This window comes from Pleurodeles waltl, unplaced genomic scaffold (assembly GCF_031143425.1).
Source record: "Pleurodeles waltl isolate 20211129_DDA unplaced genomic scaffold, aPleWal1.hap1.20221129 scaffold_69, whole genome shotgun sequence".
In the NCBI taxonomy this organism is placed as follows: Eukaryota; Metazoa; Chordata; class Amphibia; order Caudata; family Salamandridae; genus Pleurodeles; species Pleurodeles waltl.
In genome coordinates, this window is record NW_027150390.1 from 1,007,842 (window position 1) to 1,018,696 (window position 10,855).

At 47.1% G+C, this 10,855-nt stretch overlaps 2 non-coding genes across 2 annotated transcripts; both read right to left on the reverse strand.

Annotated features, from left to right (window-relative positions):
* Nucleotides 1–1,624: 1,624 nt before the first annotated feature.
* Nucleotides 1,625–1,696, reverse strand: TRNAG-UCC (transfer RNA glycine (anticodon UCC)). The gene has a single exon. It is a non-coding gene; the product is annotated as a tRNA-Gly (tRNA).
* A 6,323-nt stretch (nucleotides 1,697–8,019) lies between these two features.
* On the reverse strand, nucleotides 8,020–8,091 carry TRNAG-UCC (transfer RNA glycine (anticodon UCC)). The gene has a single exon. It is a non-coding gene; the product is annotated as a tRNA-Gly (tRNA).
* Between the last annotated feature and the right edge of the window lie 2,764 nt (nucleotides 8,092–10,855).

The following is a 10,855-nucleotide window of genomic DNA, read 5'->3' on the forward strand; positions in this document are numbered from 1 at the left end:
TTAAAATAGCTACAGCTTGCTTAATGTATAAATATTAGCACTGCGTTGGCCGGGAATCGAACCCGGGTCAACTGTTTGGAAGGCAGCTATGCTCACCACTATACCACCAACGCTCCCTGGCATATGTTTTTTTAAAACTCTAGACATCACAACCCTGAGTTCAATGACTATATTGCACCAGTATCAGAGGTATTTTTGGTTTACAGACCAACATGAAAATCAGGAAAAAAGTTCTTGCAACTGCTAAGGAACTGGAGATTGAAACCAATGCAAAAGCTGCGCAGAAAAGGAGAAAGGGAAAGCAGCAGTTCAAATCATTGAAATAAGCATATATTGGCAGCAAGGGAAAAACAGCAGGGTAGAGAAAGAAAACAGCTCCACGAAATTCACAGGAGATTGATAATAGCAGGACAAAAAAACGGAATAATAACGTTCCAAGCAGGCTCAGAAAGAAGTGCGAGGGTCCCATCTTTCTTTAATGGTCATAACTGTGCATCATTTCCTTTGAAGTGTAGGGTTGATTCTCTGACCATCTGTCTCCCTGACTTTGAGCAGAGACCGATAGTTGAGCAGTCTCTTCCCACAAAAAGCTGGCAGAAGCCTGCTGTTTTCCGCTCTGGCAGCGTGGAAACGAGAGAGTGGTCCTCACAAGAAAAAAAATCAATCCATGCTAGCAGAGGATGGTTTCGATCCATCGACCTCTGGGTTATGAGCCCAGCACGCTTCCGCTGCGCCACTCTGCTTCCTATTCAAAATGCTGTGGTTATGCAGATCAGGAGCCTTCAGAGGAGTGGCATGGGATCGCTGGAGCTATTCTGGCAGGGCTCTCACCTCATTTGCCTAAGAATGTCACAAGGCATGCTGGGTGCAGAAAATCTTCGCCTTCCCCTCTCACAGTCAGTCATAGGGGAAAGTCAAGGCCCTCGCAGTCACTAGCCATGTCACGCCTTTGTCAAGACAGAAGCACCCCCACCCGCTCCTTCTCTGTGATCCTGCGCTACCATGCTCAGGTTTTGGCCTTACCTGGGAGCCAGAGGTGCACCCGGTGAGGGCGAGCGTTTGGGACGTGAGTGGACTTAGGACTGGAAGTTCTGTCCATTCAAAGCAGCCAACCTTCCTGCTGCAGACAGGGGCTGTTCCCTTGGGTTTCTTTTACCTTGCTCTCGGATAAATTTGGTTGTATGCTGCAGTTGCCTGCGATGACTACAAGGTGGCGCTGCTTTCAGGTAAGAGCACAAATATGCAGAAAATGTTGGGGACTTTTGCCACATTTATCGGTGGTGGGTCTCGCACATTTTTTCCAGGGGAGAGATATTGACCTGAAACACTTTTTACTGCAGAGATGCTGCAGTTCTAAAGGCTGGTCGGGCAGAAGGGCTTAGCCGTTTCATTGCCTGCCCCCCTGCAGCCCATTTATTACCAGCAGTTGTGAGTGGTGACTGCTGTTTGTAAAATATAAAAATTTCAGGACATAGAAAGTCGCAGACGGGGCTTTTGGGATGCCTGCCTATGTCTTTGTTTATTATTTATCTAATAGCTGAGTAATCTGGTCAAGATATTTCTCTTTTTTTTAACATATTGCGTTAGAATAGCTACAGCTTATTTAATGTGTAAATATTAGCACTGCGTTGGCCGGGAATCGAACCCGGGTCAACTGCTTGGAAGGCAGCTATGCTCACCACTATACCACCAACGCTCCGTGGCATATGTTTTTTTTAAACTCTAGACATCACAACCCTGAGTTCAATGACTATATTGCACCAGTATCAGAGGTATTTTTGGTTTACAGACCAACATGAAAATCAGGAAAAAAGTTCTTGCAACTGCTAAGGAACTGGAGATTGAAACCAATGCAAAAGCTGCGCAGAAAAGGAGAAAGGGAAAGCAGCAGTTCAAATCATTGAAATAAGCATATATTGGCAGCAAGGGAAAAACAGCAGGGTAGAGAAAGAAAACAGCTCCACGAAATTCACAGGAGATTGATAATAGCAGGACAAAAAAAGGGAATAATAACGTTCCAAGCAGGCTCAGAAAGAAGTGCGAGGGTCGCATCTTTCGTTAATGGTCATAACTGTGCATCATTTCCTTTGAAGTGTAGGGTTGATTCTCTGACCATCTGTCTCCCTGACTTTGAGCAGAGACCGATAGTTGAGCAGTCTCTTCCCACAAAAAGCTGGCACAAGCCTGCTGTTTTCCGCTCTGGCAGCGTGGAAACGAGAGAGTGGTCCTCACAAGAAAAAAAATCAATCCATGCTAGCAGAGGATGGTTTCGATCCATCGACCTCTGGGTTATGGGCCCAGCACGCTTCCGCTGCGCCACTCTGCTTCCTGCTCAAAATGCTGTGGTTATGCAGATCAGGAGCCTTCAGAGGAGTGGCATGGGATTGCTGGAGCTATTCTGGCAGGGCTCTCACCTCATTTGCCTAAGAATGTCACAAGGCATGCTGGGTGCAGAAAATCTTCGCCTTCCCCTCTCACAGTCAGTCATAGGGGAAAGTCAAGGCCCTCTCAGTCACTAGCCATGTCACGCCTTTGTCAAGACAGAAGCACCCCCACCCGCTCCTTCTCTGTGATCCTGCGCTACCATGCTCAGGTTTTGGCCTTACCTGGGAGCCAGAGGTGCACCTGGTGAGGGCTTGCCCGGTATGAGCGTTTGGGAGTGTTCGGGACGTGAGTGGACTTAGGACTGGAAGTTCTGTCCATTCGAAGCAGCCAACCTTCCTGCTGCAGACAGGGGCTGATCCCTTGGGTTTCTTTCATCTTGCTCTCGGATAAATTTGGTTGTATGCTGCAGTTGCCTGCGATGACTACAAGGTGGCGCTGCTTTCAGGTAAGAGCACAAATATGCAGAAAATGTTGGGGACTATTGCCACATTTATCGGTGGTGGGTCTCGCACATTTTTTCCAGGGGAGAGATATTGACCTGAAACACTTTTTACTGCAGAGATGCTGCAGTTCTAAAGGCTGGTCGGGCAGAAGGGCTTAGCCGTTTCATTGCCTGCCCCCCTGCAGCCCATTTATTACCAGCAGTTGTGAGTGGTGACTGCTGTTTGTAAAATATAAAAATTTCAGGACATAGAAAGTCGCAGACGGGGCTTTTAGGATGCCTGCCTATGTCTTTGTTTATTATTTATCTAATAGCTGAGTAATCTGGTCAAGATATTTCTCTTTTTTTTAACATATTGCGTTAGAATAGCTACAGCTTGCTTAATGTATAAATATTAGCACTGCGTTGGCCAGGAATCGAACCCGGGTCAACTGCTTGGAAGGCAGCTATGCTCACCACTATACCACCAACGCTCCGTGGCATATGTTTTTTTAAAACTCTAGACATCACAACCCTGAGTTCAATTACTATATTGCACCAGTATCAGAGGTATTTTTGGTTTACAGACCAACATGAAAATCAGGAAAAAAGTTCTTGCAACTGGTAAGGAACTGGAGATTGAAACCAATGCAAAAGCTGCGCAGAAAAGGAGAAAGGGAAAGCAGCAGTTCAAATCATTGAAATAAGCATATATTGGCAGCAAGGGAAAAACAGCAGGGTAGAGAAAGAAAACAGCTCCACGAAATTCACAGGAGATTGATAATAGCAGGACAAAAAAAGGGAATAATAACGTTCCAAGCAGGCTCAGAAAGAAGTGCGAGGGTCCCATCTTTCTTTAATGGTCATAACTGTGCATCATTTCCTTTGAAGTGTAGGGTTGATTCTCTGACCATCTGTCTCCCTGACTTTGAGCAGAGACCGATAGTTGAGCAGTCTCTTCCCACAAAAAGCTGGCACAAGCCTGCTGTTTTCCGCTCTGGCAGCGTGGAAACGAGAGAGTGGTCCTCACAAGAAAAAAAATCAATCCATGCTAGCAGAGGATGGTTTCGATCCATCGACCTCTGGGTTATGGGCCCAGCACGCTTCCGCTGCGCCACTCTGCTTCCTGCTCAAAATGCTGTGGTTATGCAGATCAGGAGCCTTCAGAGGAGTGGCATGGGATCGCTGGAGCTATTCTGGCAGGGCTCTCACCTCATTTGCCTAAGAATGTCACAAGGCATGCTGGGTGCAGAAAATCTTCGCCTTCCCCTCTCACAGTCAGTCATAGGGGAAAGTCAAGGCCCTCTCAGTCACTAGCCATGTCACGCCTTTGTCAAGACAGAAGCACCCCCACCCGCTCCTTCTCTGTGATCCTGCGCTACCATGCTCAGGTTTTGGCCTTACCTGGGAGCCAGAGGTGCACCCGGTGAGGGCTTGCCCGGTATGAGCGTTTGGGAGTGTTCGGGACGTGAGTGGACTTAGGACTGGAAGTTCTGTCCATTCGAAGCAGCCAACCTTCCTGCTGCAGACAGGGGCTGTTCCCTTGGGTTTCTTTCATCTTGCTCTCGGATAAATTTGGTTGTATGCTGCAGTTGCCTGCGATGACTACAAGGTGGCGCTGCTTTCAGGTAAGAGCACAAATATGCAGAAAATGTTGGGGACTTTTGCCACATTTATCGGTGGTGGGTCTCGCACATTTTTTCCAGGGGAGAGATATTGACCTGAAACACTTTTTACTGCAGAGATGCTGCAGTTCTAAAGGCTGGTCGGGCAGAAGGGCTTAGCCGTTTCATTGCCTGCCCCCCTGCAGCCCATTTATTACCAGCAGTTGTGAGTGGTGACTGCTGTTTGTAAAATATAAAAATTTCAGGACATAGAAAGTCGCAGACGGGGCTTTTAGGATGCCTGCCTATGTCTTTGTTTATTATTTATCTAATAGCTGAGTAATCTGGTCAAGATATTTCTCTTTTTTTTAACATATTGCGTTAGAATAGCTACAGCTTGCTTAATGTATAAATATTAGCACTGCGTTGGCCAGGAATCGAACCCGGGTCAACTGCTTGGAAGGCAGCTATGCTCACCACTATACCACCAACGCTCCGTGGCATATGTTTTTTTTAAACTCTAGACATCACAACCCTGAGTTCAATTACTATATTGCACCAGTATCAGAGGTATTTTTGGTTTACAGACCAACATGAAAATCAGGAAAAAAGTTCTTGCAACTGGTAAGGAACTGGAGATTGAAACCAATGCAAAAGCTGCGCAGAAAAGGAGAAAGGGAAAGCAGCAGTTCAAATCATTGAAATAAGCATATATTGGCAGCAAGGGAAAAACAGCAGGGTAGAGAAAGAAAACAGCTCCACGAAATTCACAGGAGATTGATAATAGCAGGACAAAAAAAGGGAATAATAACGTTCCAAGCAGGCTCAGAAAGAAGTGCGAGGGTCCCATCTTTCTTTAATGGTCATAACTGTGCATCATTTCCTTTGAAGTGTAGGGTTGATTCTCTGACCATCTGTCTCCCTGACTTTGAGCAGAGACCGATAGTTGAGCAGTCTCTTCCCACAAAAAGCAAGCACAAGCCTGCTGTTTTCCGCTCTGGCAGCGTGGAAACGAGAGAGTGGTCCTCACAGGAAAAAAAATCAATCCATGCTAGCAGAGGATGGTTTCGATCCATCGACCTCTGGGTTATGGGCCCAGCACGCTTCCACTGCGCCACTCTGCTTTCTGCTCAAAATGCTGTGGTTATGCAGATCAGGAGCCTTCAGAGGAGTGGCATGGGATCGCTGGAGCTATTCTGGCAGGGCTTTCACCTCATTTGCCTAAGAATGTCACAAGGCATGCTGGGTGCAGAAAATCTTCGCCTTCCCCTCTCACAGTCAGTCATAGGGGAAAGTCAAGGCCCTCTCAGTCACTAGCCATGTCACGCCTTTGTCAAGACAGAAGCACCCCCACCCGCTCCTTCTCTGTGATCCTGCGCTGCCATGCTCAGGTTTTGGCCTTACCTGGGAGCCAGAGGTGCACCCGGTGAGGGCTTGCCCGGTATGAGCGTTTGGGCGCGTTCGGGACGTGAGTGGACTTAGGACTGGAAGTTCTGTCCATTCGAAGCAGCCAACCTTCCTGCTGCAGACAGGGGCTGTTCCCTTGGGTTTCTTTCACCTTGCTCTCGGATAAATTTGGTTGTATGCTGCAGTTGCCTGCGATGACTACAAGGTGGCGCTGCTTTCAGGTAAGAGCACAAATATGCAGAAAATGTTGGGGACTTTTGCCACATTTATCGGTGGTGGGTCTCGCACATTTTTTCCAGGGGAGAGATATTGACCTGAAACACTTTTTACTGCAGAGATGCTGCAGTTCTAAAGGCTGGTCGGGCAGAAGGGCTTAGCCGTTTCATTGCCTGCCCCCCTGCAGCCCATTTATTACCAGCAGTTGTGAGTGGTGACTGCTGTTTGTAAAATATAAAAATTTCAGGACATAGAATGTCGCAGACGGGGCTTTTGGGATGCCTGCCTATGTTTTTGTTTATTATTTATCTAATAGCTGAGTAATCTGGTCAAGATATTTCTCTTTTTTTTAACATATTGCGTTAAAATAGCTACAGCTTGCTTAATGTATAAATATTAGCACTGCGTTGGCCGGGAATCGAACCCGGGTCAACTGTTTGGAAGGCAGCTATGCTCACCACTATACCACCAACGCTCCCTGGCATATGTTTTTTTAAAACTCTAGACATCACAACCCTGAGTTCAATGACTATATTGCACCAGTATCAGAGGTATTTTTGGTTTACAGACCAACATGAAAATCAGGAAAAAAGTTCTTGCAACTGCTAAGGAACTGGAGATTGAAACCAATGCAAAAGCTGCGCAGAAAAGGAGAAAGGGAAAGCAGCAGTTCAAATCATTGAAATAAACATATATTGGCAGCAAGGGAAAAACAGCAGGGTAGAGAAAGAAAACAGCTCCACGAAATTCACAGGAGATTGATAATAGCAGGACAAAAAAACGGAATAATAACGTTCCAAGCAGGCTCAGAAAGAAGTGCGAGGGTCCCATCTTTCTTTAATGGTCATAACTGTGCATCATTTCCTTTGAAGTGTAGGGTTGATTCTCTGACCATCTGTCTCCCTGACTTTGAGCAGAGACCGATAGTTGAGCAGTCTCTTCCCACAAAAAGCTGGCAGAAGCCTGCTGTTTTCCGCTCTGGCAGCGTGGAAACGAGAGAGTGGTCCTCACAAGAAAAAAAATCAATCCATGCTAGCAGAGGATGGTTTCAATCCATCGACCTCTGGGTTATGAGCCCAGCACGCTTCCGCTGCGCCACTCTGCTTCCTATTCAAAATGCTGTGGTTATGCAGATCAGGAGCCTTCAGAGGAGTGGCATGGGATCGCTGGAGCTATTCTGGCAGGGCTCTCACCTCATTTGCCTAAGAATGTCACAAGGCATGCTGGGTGCAGAAAATCTTCGCCTTCCCCTCTCACAGTCAGTCATAGGGGAAAGTCAAGGCCCTCGCAGTCACTAGCCATGTCACGCCTTTGTCAAGACAGAAGCACCCCCACCCGCTCCTTCTCTGTGATCCTGCGCTACCATGCTCAGGTTTTGGCCTTACCTGGGAGCCAGAGGTGCACCCGGTGAGGGCGAGCGTTTGGGACGTGAGTGGACTTAGGACTGGAAGTTCTGTCCATTCAAAGCAGCCAACCTTCCTGCTGCAGACAGGGGCTGTTCCCTTGGGTTTCTTTTACCTTGCTCTCGGATAAATTTGGTTGTATGCTGCAGTTGCCTGCGATGACTACAAGGTGGCGCTGCTTTCAGGTAAGAGCACAAATATGCAGAAAATGTTGGGGACTTTTGCCACATTTATCGGTGGTGGGTCTCGCACATTTTTTCCAGGGGAGAGATATTGACCTGAAACACTTTTTACTGCAGAGATGCTGCAGTTCTAAAGGCTGGTCGGGCAGAAGGGCTTAGCCGTTTCATTGCCTGCCCCCCTGCAGCCCATTTATTACCAGCAGTTGTGAGTGGTGACTGCTGTTTGTAAAATATAAAACTTTCAGGACATAGAAAGTCGCAGACGGGGCTTTTGGGATGCCTGCCTATGTCTTTGTTTATTATTTATCTAATAGCTGAGTAATCTGGTCAAGATATTTCTCTTTTTTTTAACATATTGCGTTAGAATAGCTACAGCTTATTTAATGTGTAAATATTAGCACTGCGTTGGCCGGGAATCGAACCCGGGTCAACTGCTTGGAAGGCAGCTATGCTCACCACTATACCACCAACGCTCCGTGGCATATGTTTTTTTTAAACTCTAGACATCACAACCCTGAGTTCAATGACTATATTGCACCAGTATCAGAGGTATTTTTGGTTTACAGACCAACATGAAAATCAGGAAAAAAGTTCTTGCAACTGCTAAGGAACTGGAGATTGAAACCAATGCAAAAGCTGCGCAGAAAAGGAGAAAGGGAAAGCAGCAGTTCAAATCATTGAAATAAGCATATATTGGCAGCAAGGGAAAAACAGCAGGGTAGAGAAAGAAAACAGCTCCACGAAATTCACAGGAGATTGATAATAGCAGGACAAAAAAAGGGAATAATAACGTTCCAAGCAGGCTCAGAAAGAAGTGCGAGGGTCGCATCTATCGTTAATGGTCATAACTGTGCATCATTTCCTTTGAAGTGTAGGGTTGATTCTCTGACCATCTGTCTCCCTGACTTTGAGCAGAGACCGATAGTTGAGCAGTCTCTTCCCACAAAAAGCTGGCACAAGCCTGCTGTTTTCCGCTCTGGCAGCGTGGAAACGAGAGAGTGGTCCTCACAAGAAAAAAAATCAATCCATGCTAGCAGAGGATGGTTTCGATCCATCGACCTCTGGGTTATGGGCCCAGCACGCTTCCGCTGCGCCACTCTGCTTCCTGCTCAAAATGCTGTGGTTATGCAGATCAGGAGCCTTCAGAGGAGTGGCATGGGATCGCTGGAGCTATTCTGGCAGGGCTCTCACCTCATTTGCCTAAGAATGTCACAAGGCATGCTGGGTGCAGAAAATCTTCGCCTTCCCCTCTCACAGTCAGTCATAGGGGAAAGTCAAGGCCCTCTCAGTCACTAGCCATGTCACGCCTTTGTCAAGACAGAAGCACCCCCACCCGCTCCTTCTCTGTGATCCTGCGCTACCATGCTCAGGTTTTGGCCTTACCTGGGAGCCAGAGGTGCACCTGGTGAGGGCTTGCCCGGTATGAGCGTTTGGGAGTGTTCGGGACGTGAGTGGACTTAGGACTGGAAGTTCTGTCCATTCGAAGCAGCCAACCTTCCTGCTGCAGACAGGGGCTGATCCCTTGGGTTTCTTTCATCTTGCTCTCGGATAAATTTGGTTGTATGCTGCAGTTGCCTGCGATGACTACAAGGTGGCGCTGCTTTCAGGTAAGAGCACAAATATGCAGAAAATGTTGGGGACTATTGCCACATTTATCGGTGGTGGGTCTCGCACATTTTTTCCAGGGGAGAGATATTGACCTGAAACACTTTTTACTGCAGAGATGCTGCAGTTCTAAAGGCTGGTCGGGCAGAAGGGCTTAGCCGTTTCATTGCCTGCCCCCCTGCAGCCCATTTATTACCAGCAGTTGTGAGTGGTGACTGCTGTTTGTAAAATATAAAAATTTCAGGACATAGAAAGTCGCAGACGGGGCTTTTAGGATGCCTGCCTATGTCTTTGTTTATTATTTATCTAATAGCTGAGTAATCTGGTCAAGATATTTCTCTTTTTTTTAACATATTGCGTTAGAATAGCTACAGCTTGCTTAATGTATAAATATTAGCACTGCGTTGGCCAGGAATCGAACCCGGGTCAACTGCTTGGAAGGCAGCTATGCTCACCACTATACCACCAACGCTCCGTGGCATATGTTTTTTTAAAACTCTAGACATCACAACCCTGAGTTCAATTACTATATTGCACCAGTATCAGAGGTATTTTTGGTTTACAGACCAACATGAAAATCAGGAAAAAAGTTCTTGCAACTGGTAAGGAACTGGAGATTGAAACCAATGCAAAAGCTGCGCAGAAAAGGAGAAAGGGAAAGCAGCAGTTCAAATCATTGAAATAAGCATATATTGGCAGCAAGGGAAAAACAGCAGGGTAGAGAAAGAAAACAGCTCCACGAAATTCACAGGAGATTGATAATAGCAGGACAAAAAAAGGGAATAATAACGTTCCAAGCAGGCTCAGAAAGAAGTGCGAGGGTCCCATCTTTCTTTAATGGTCATAACTGTGCATCATTTCCTTTGAAGTGTAGGGTTGATTCTCTGACCATCTGTCTCCCTGACTTTGAGCAGAGACCGATAGTTGAGCAGTCTCTTCCCACAAAAAGCTGGCACAAGCCTGCTGTTTTCCGCTCTGGCAGCGTGGAAACGAGAGAGTGGTCCTCACAAGAAAAAAAATCAATCCATGCTAGCAGAGGATGGTTTCGATCCATCGACCTCTGGGTTATGGGCCCAGCACGCTTCCGCTGCGCCACTCTGCTTCCTGCTCGAAATGCTGTGGTTATGCAGATCAGGAGCCTTCAGAGGAGTGGCATGGGATCGCTGGAGCTATTCTGGCAGGGCTCTCACCTCATTTGCCTAAGAATGTCACAAGGCATGCTGGGTGCAGAAAATCTTCGCCTTCCCCTCTCACAGTCAGTCATAGGGGAAAGTCAAGGCCCTCTCAGTCACTAGCCATGTCACGCCTTTGTCAAGACAGAAGCACCCCCACCCGCTCCTTCTCTGTGATCCTGCGCTACCATGCTCAGGTTTTGGCCTTACCTGGGAGCCAGAGGTGCACCCGGTGAGGGCTTGCCCGGTATGAGCGTTTGGGAGCGTTCGGGACGTGAGTGGACTTAGGACTGGAAGTTCTGTCCATTCAAAGCAGCCAACCTTCCTGCTGCAGACAGGGGCTGTTTCCTTGGGTTTCTTTCACCTTGCTCTCGGATAAATTTGGTTGTATGCTGCAGTTGCCTGCGATGACTACAAGGTGGCGCTGCTTTCAGGTAAGAGCACAAATATGCAGAAAATG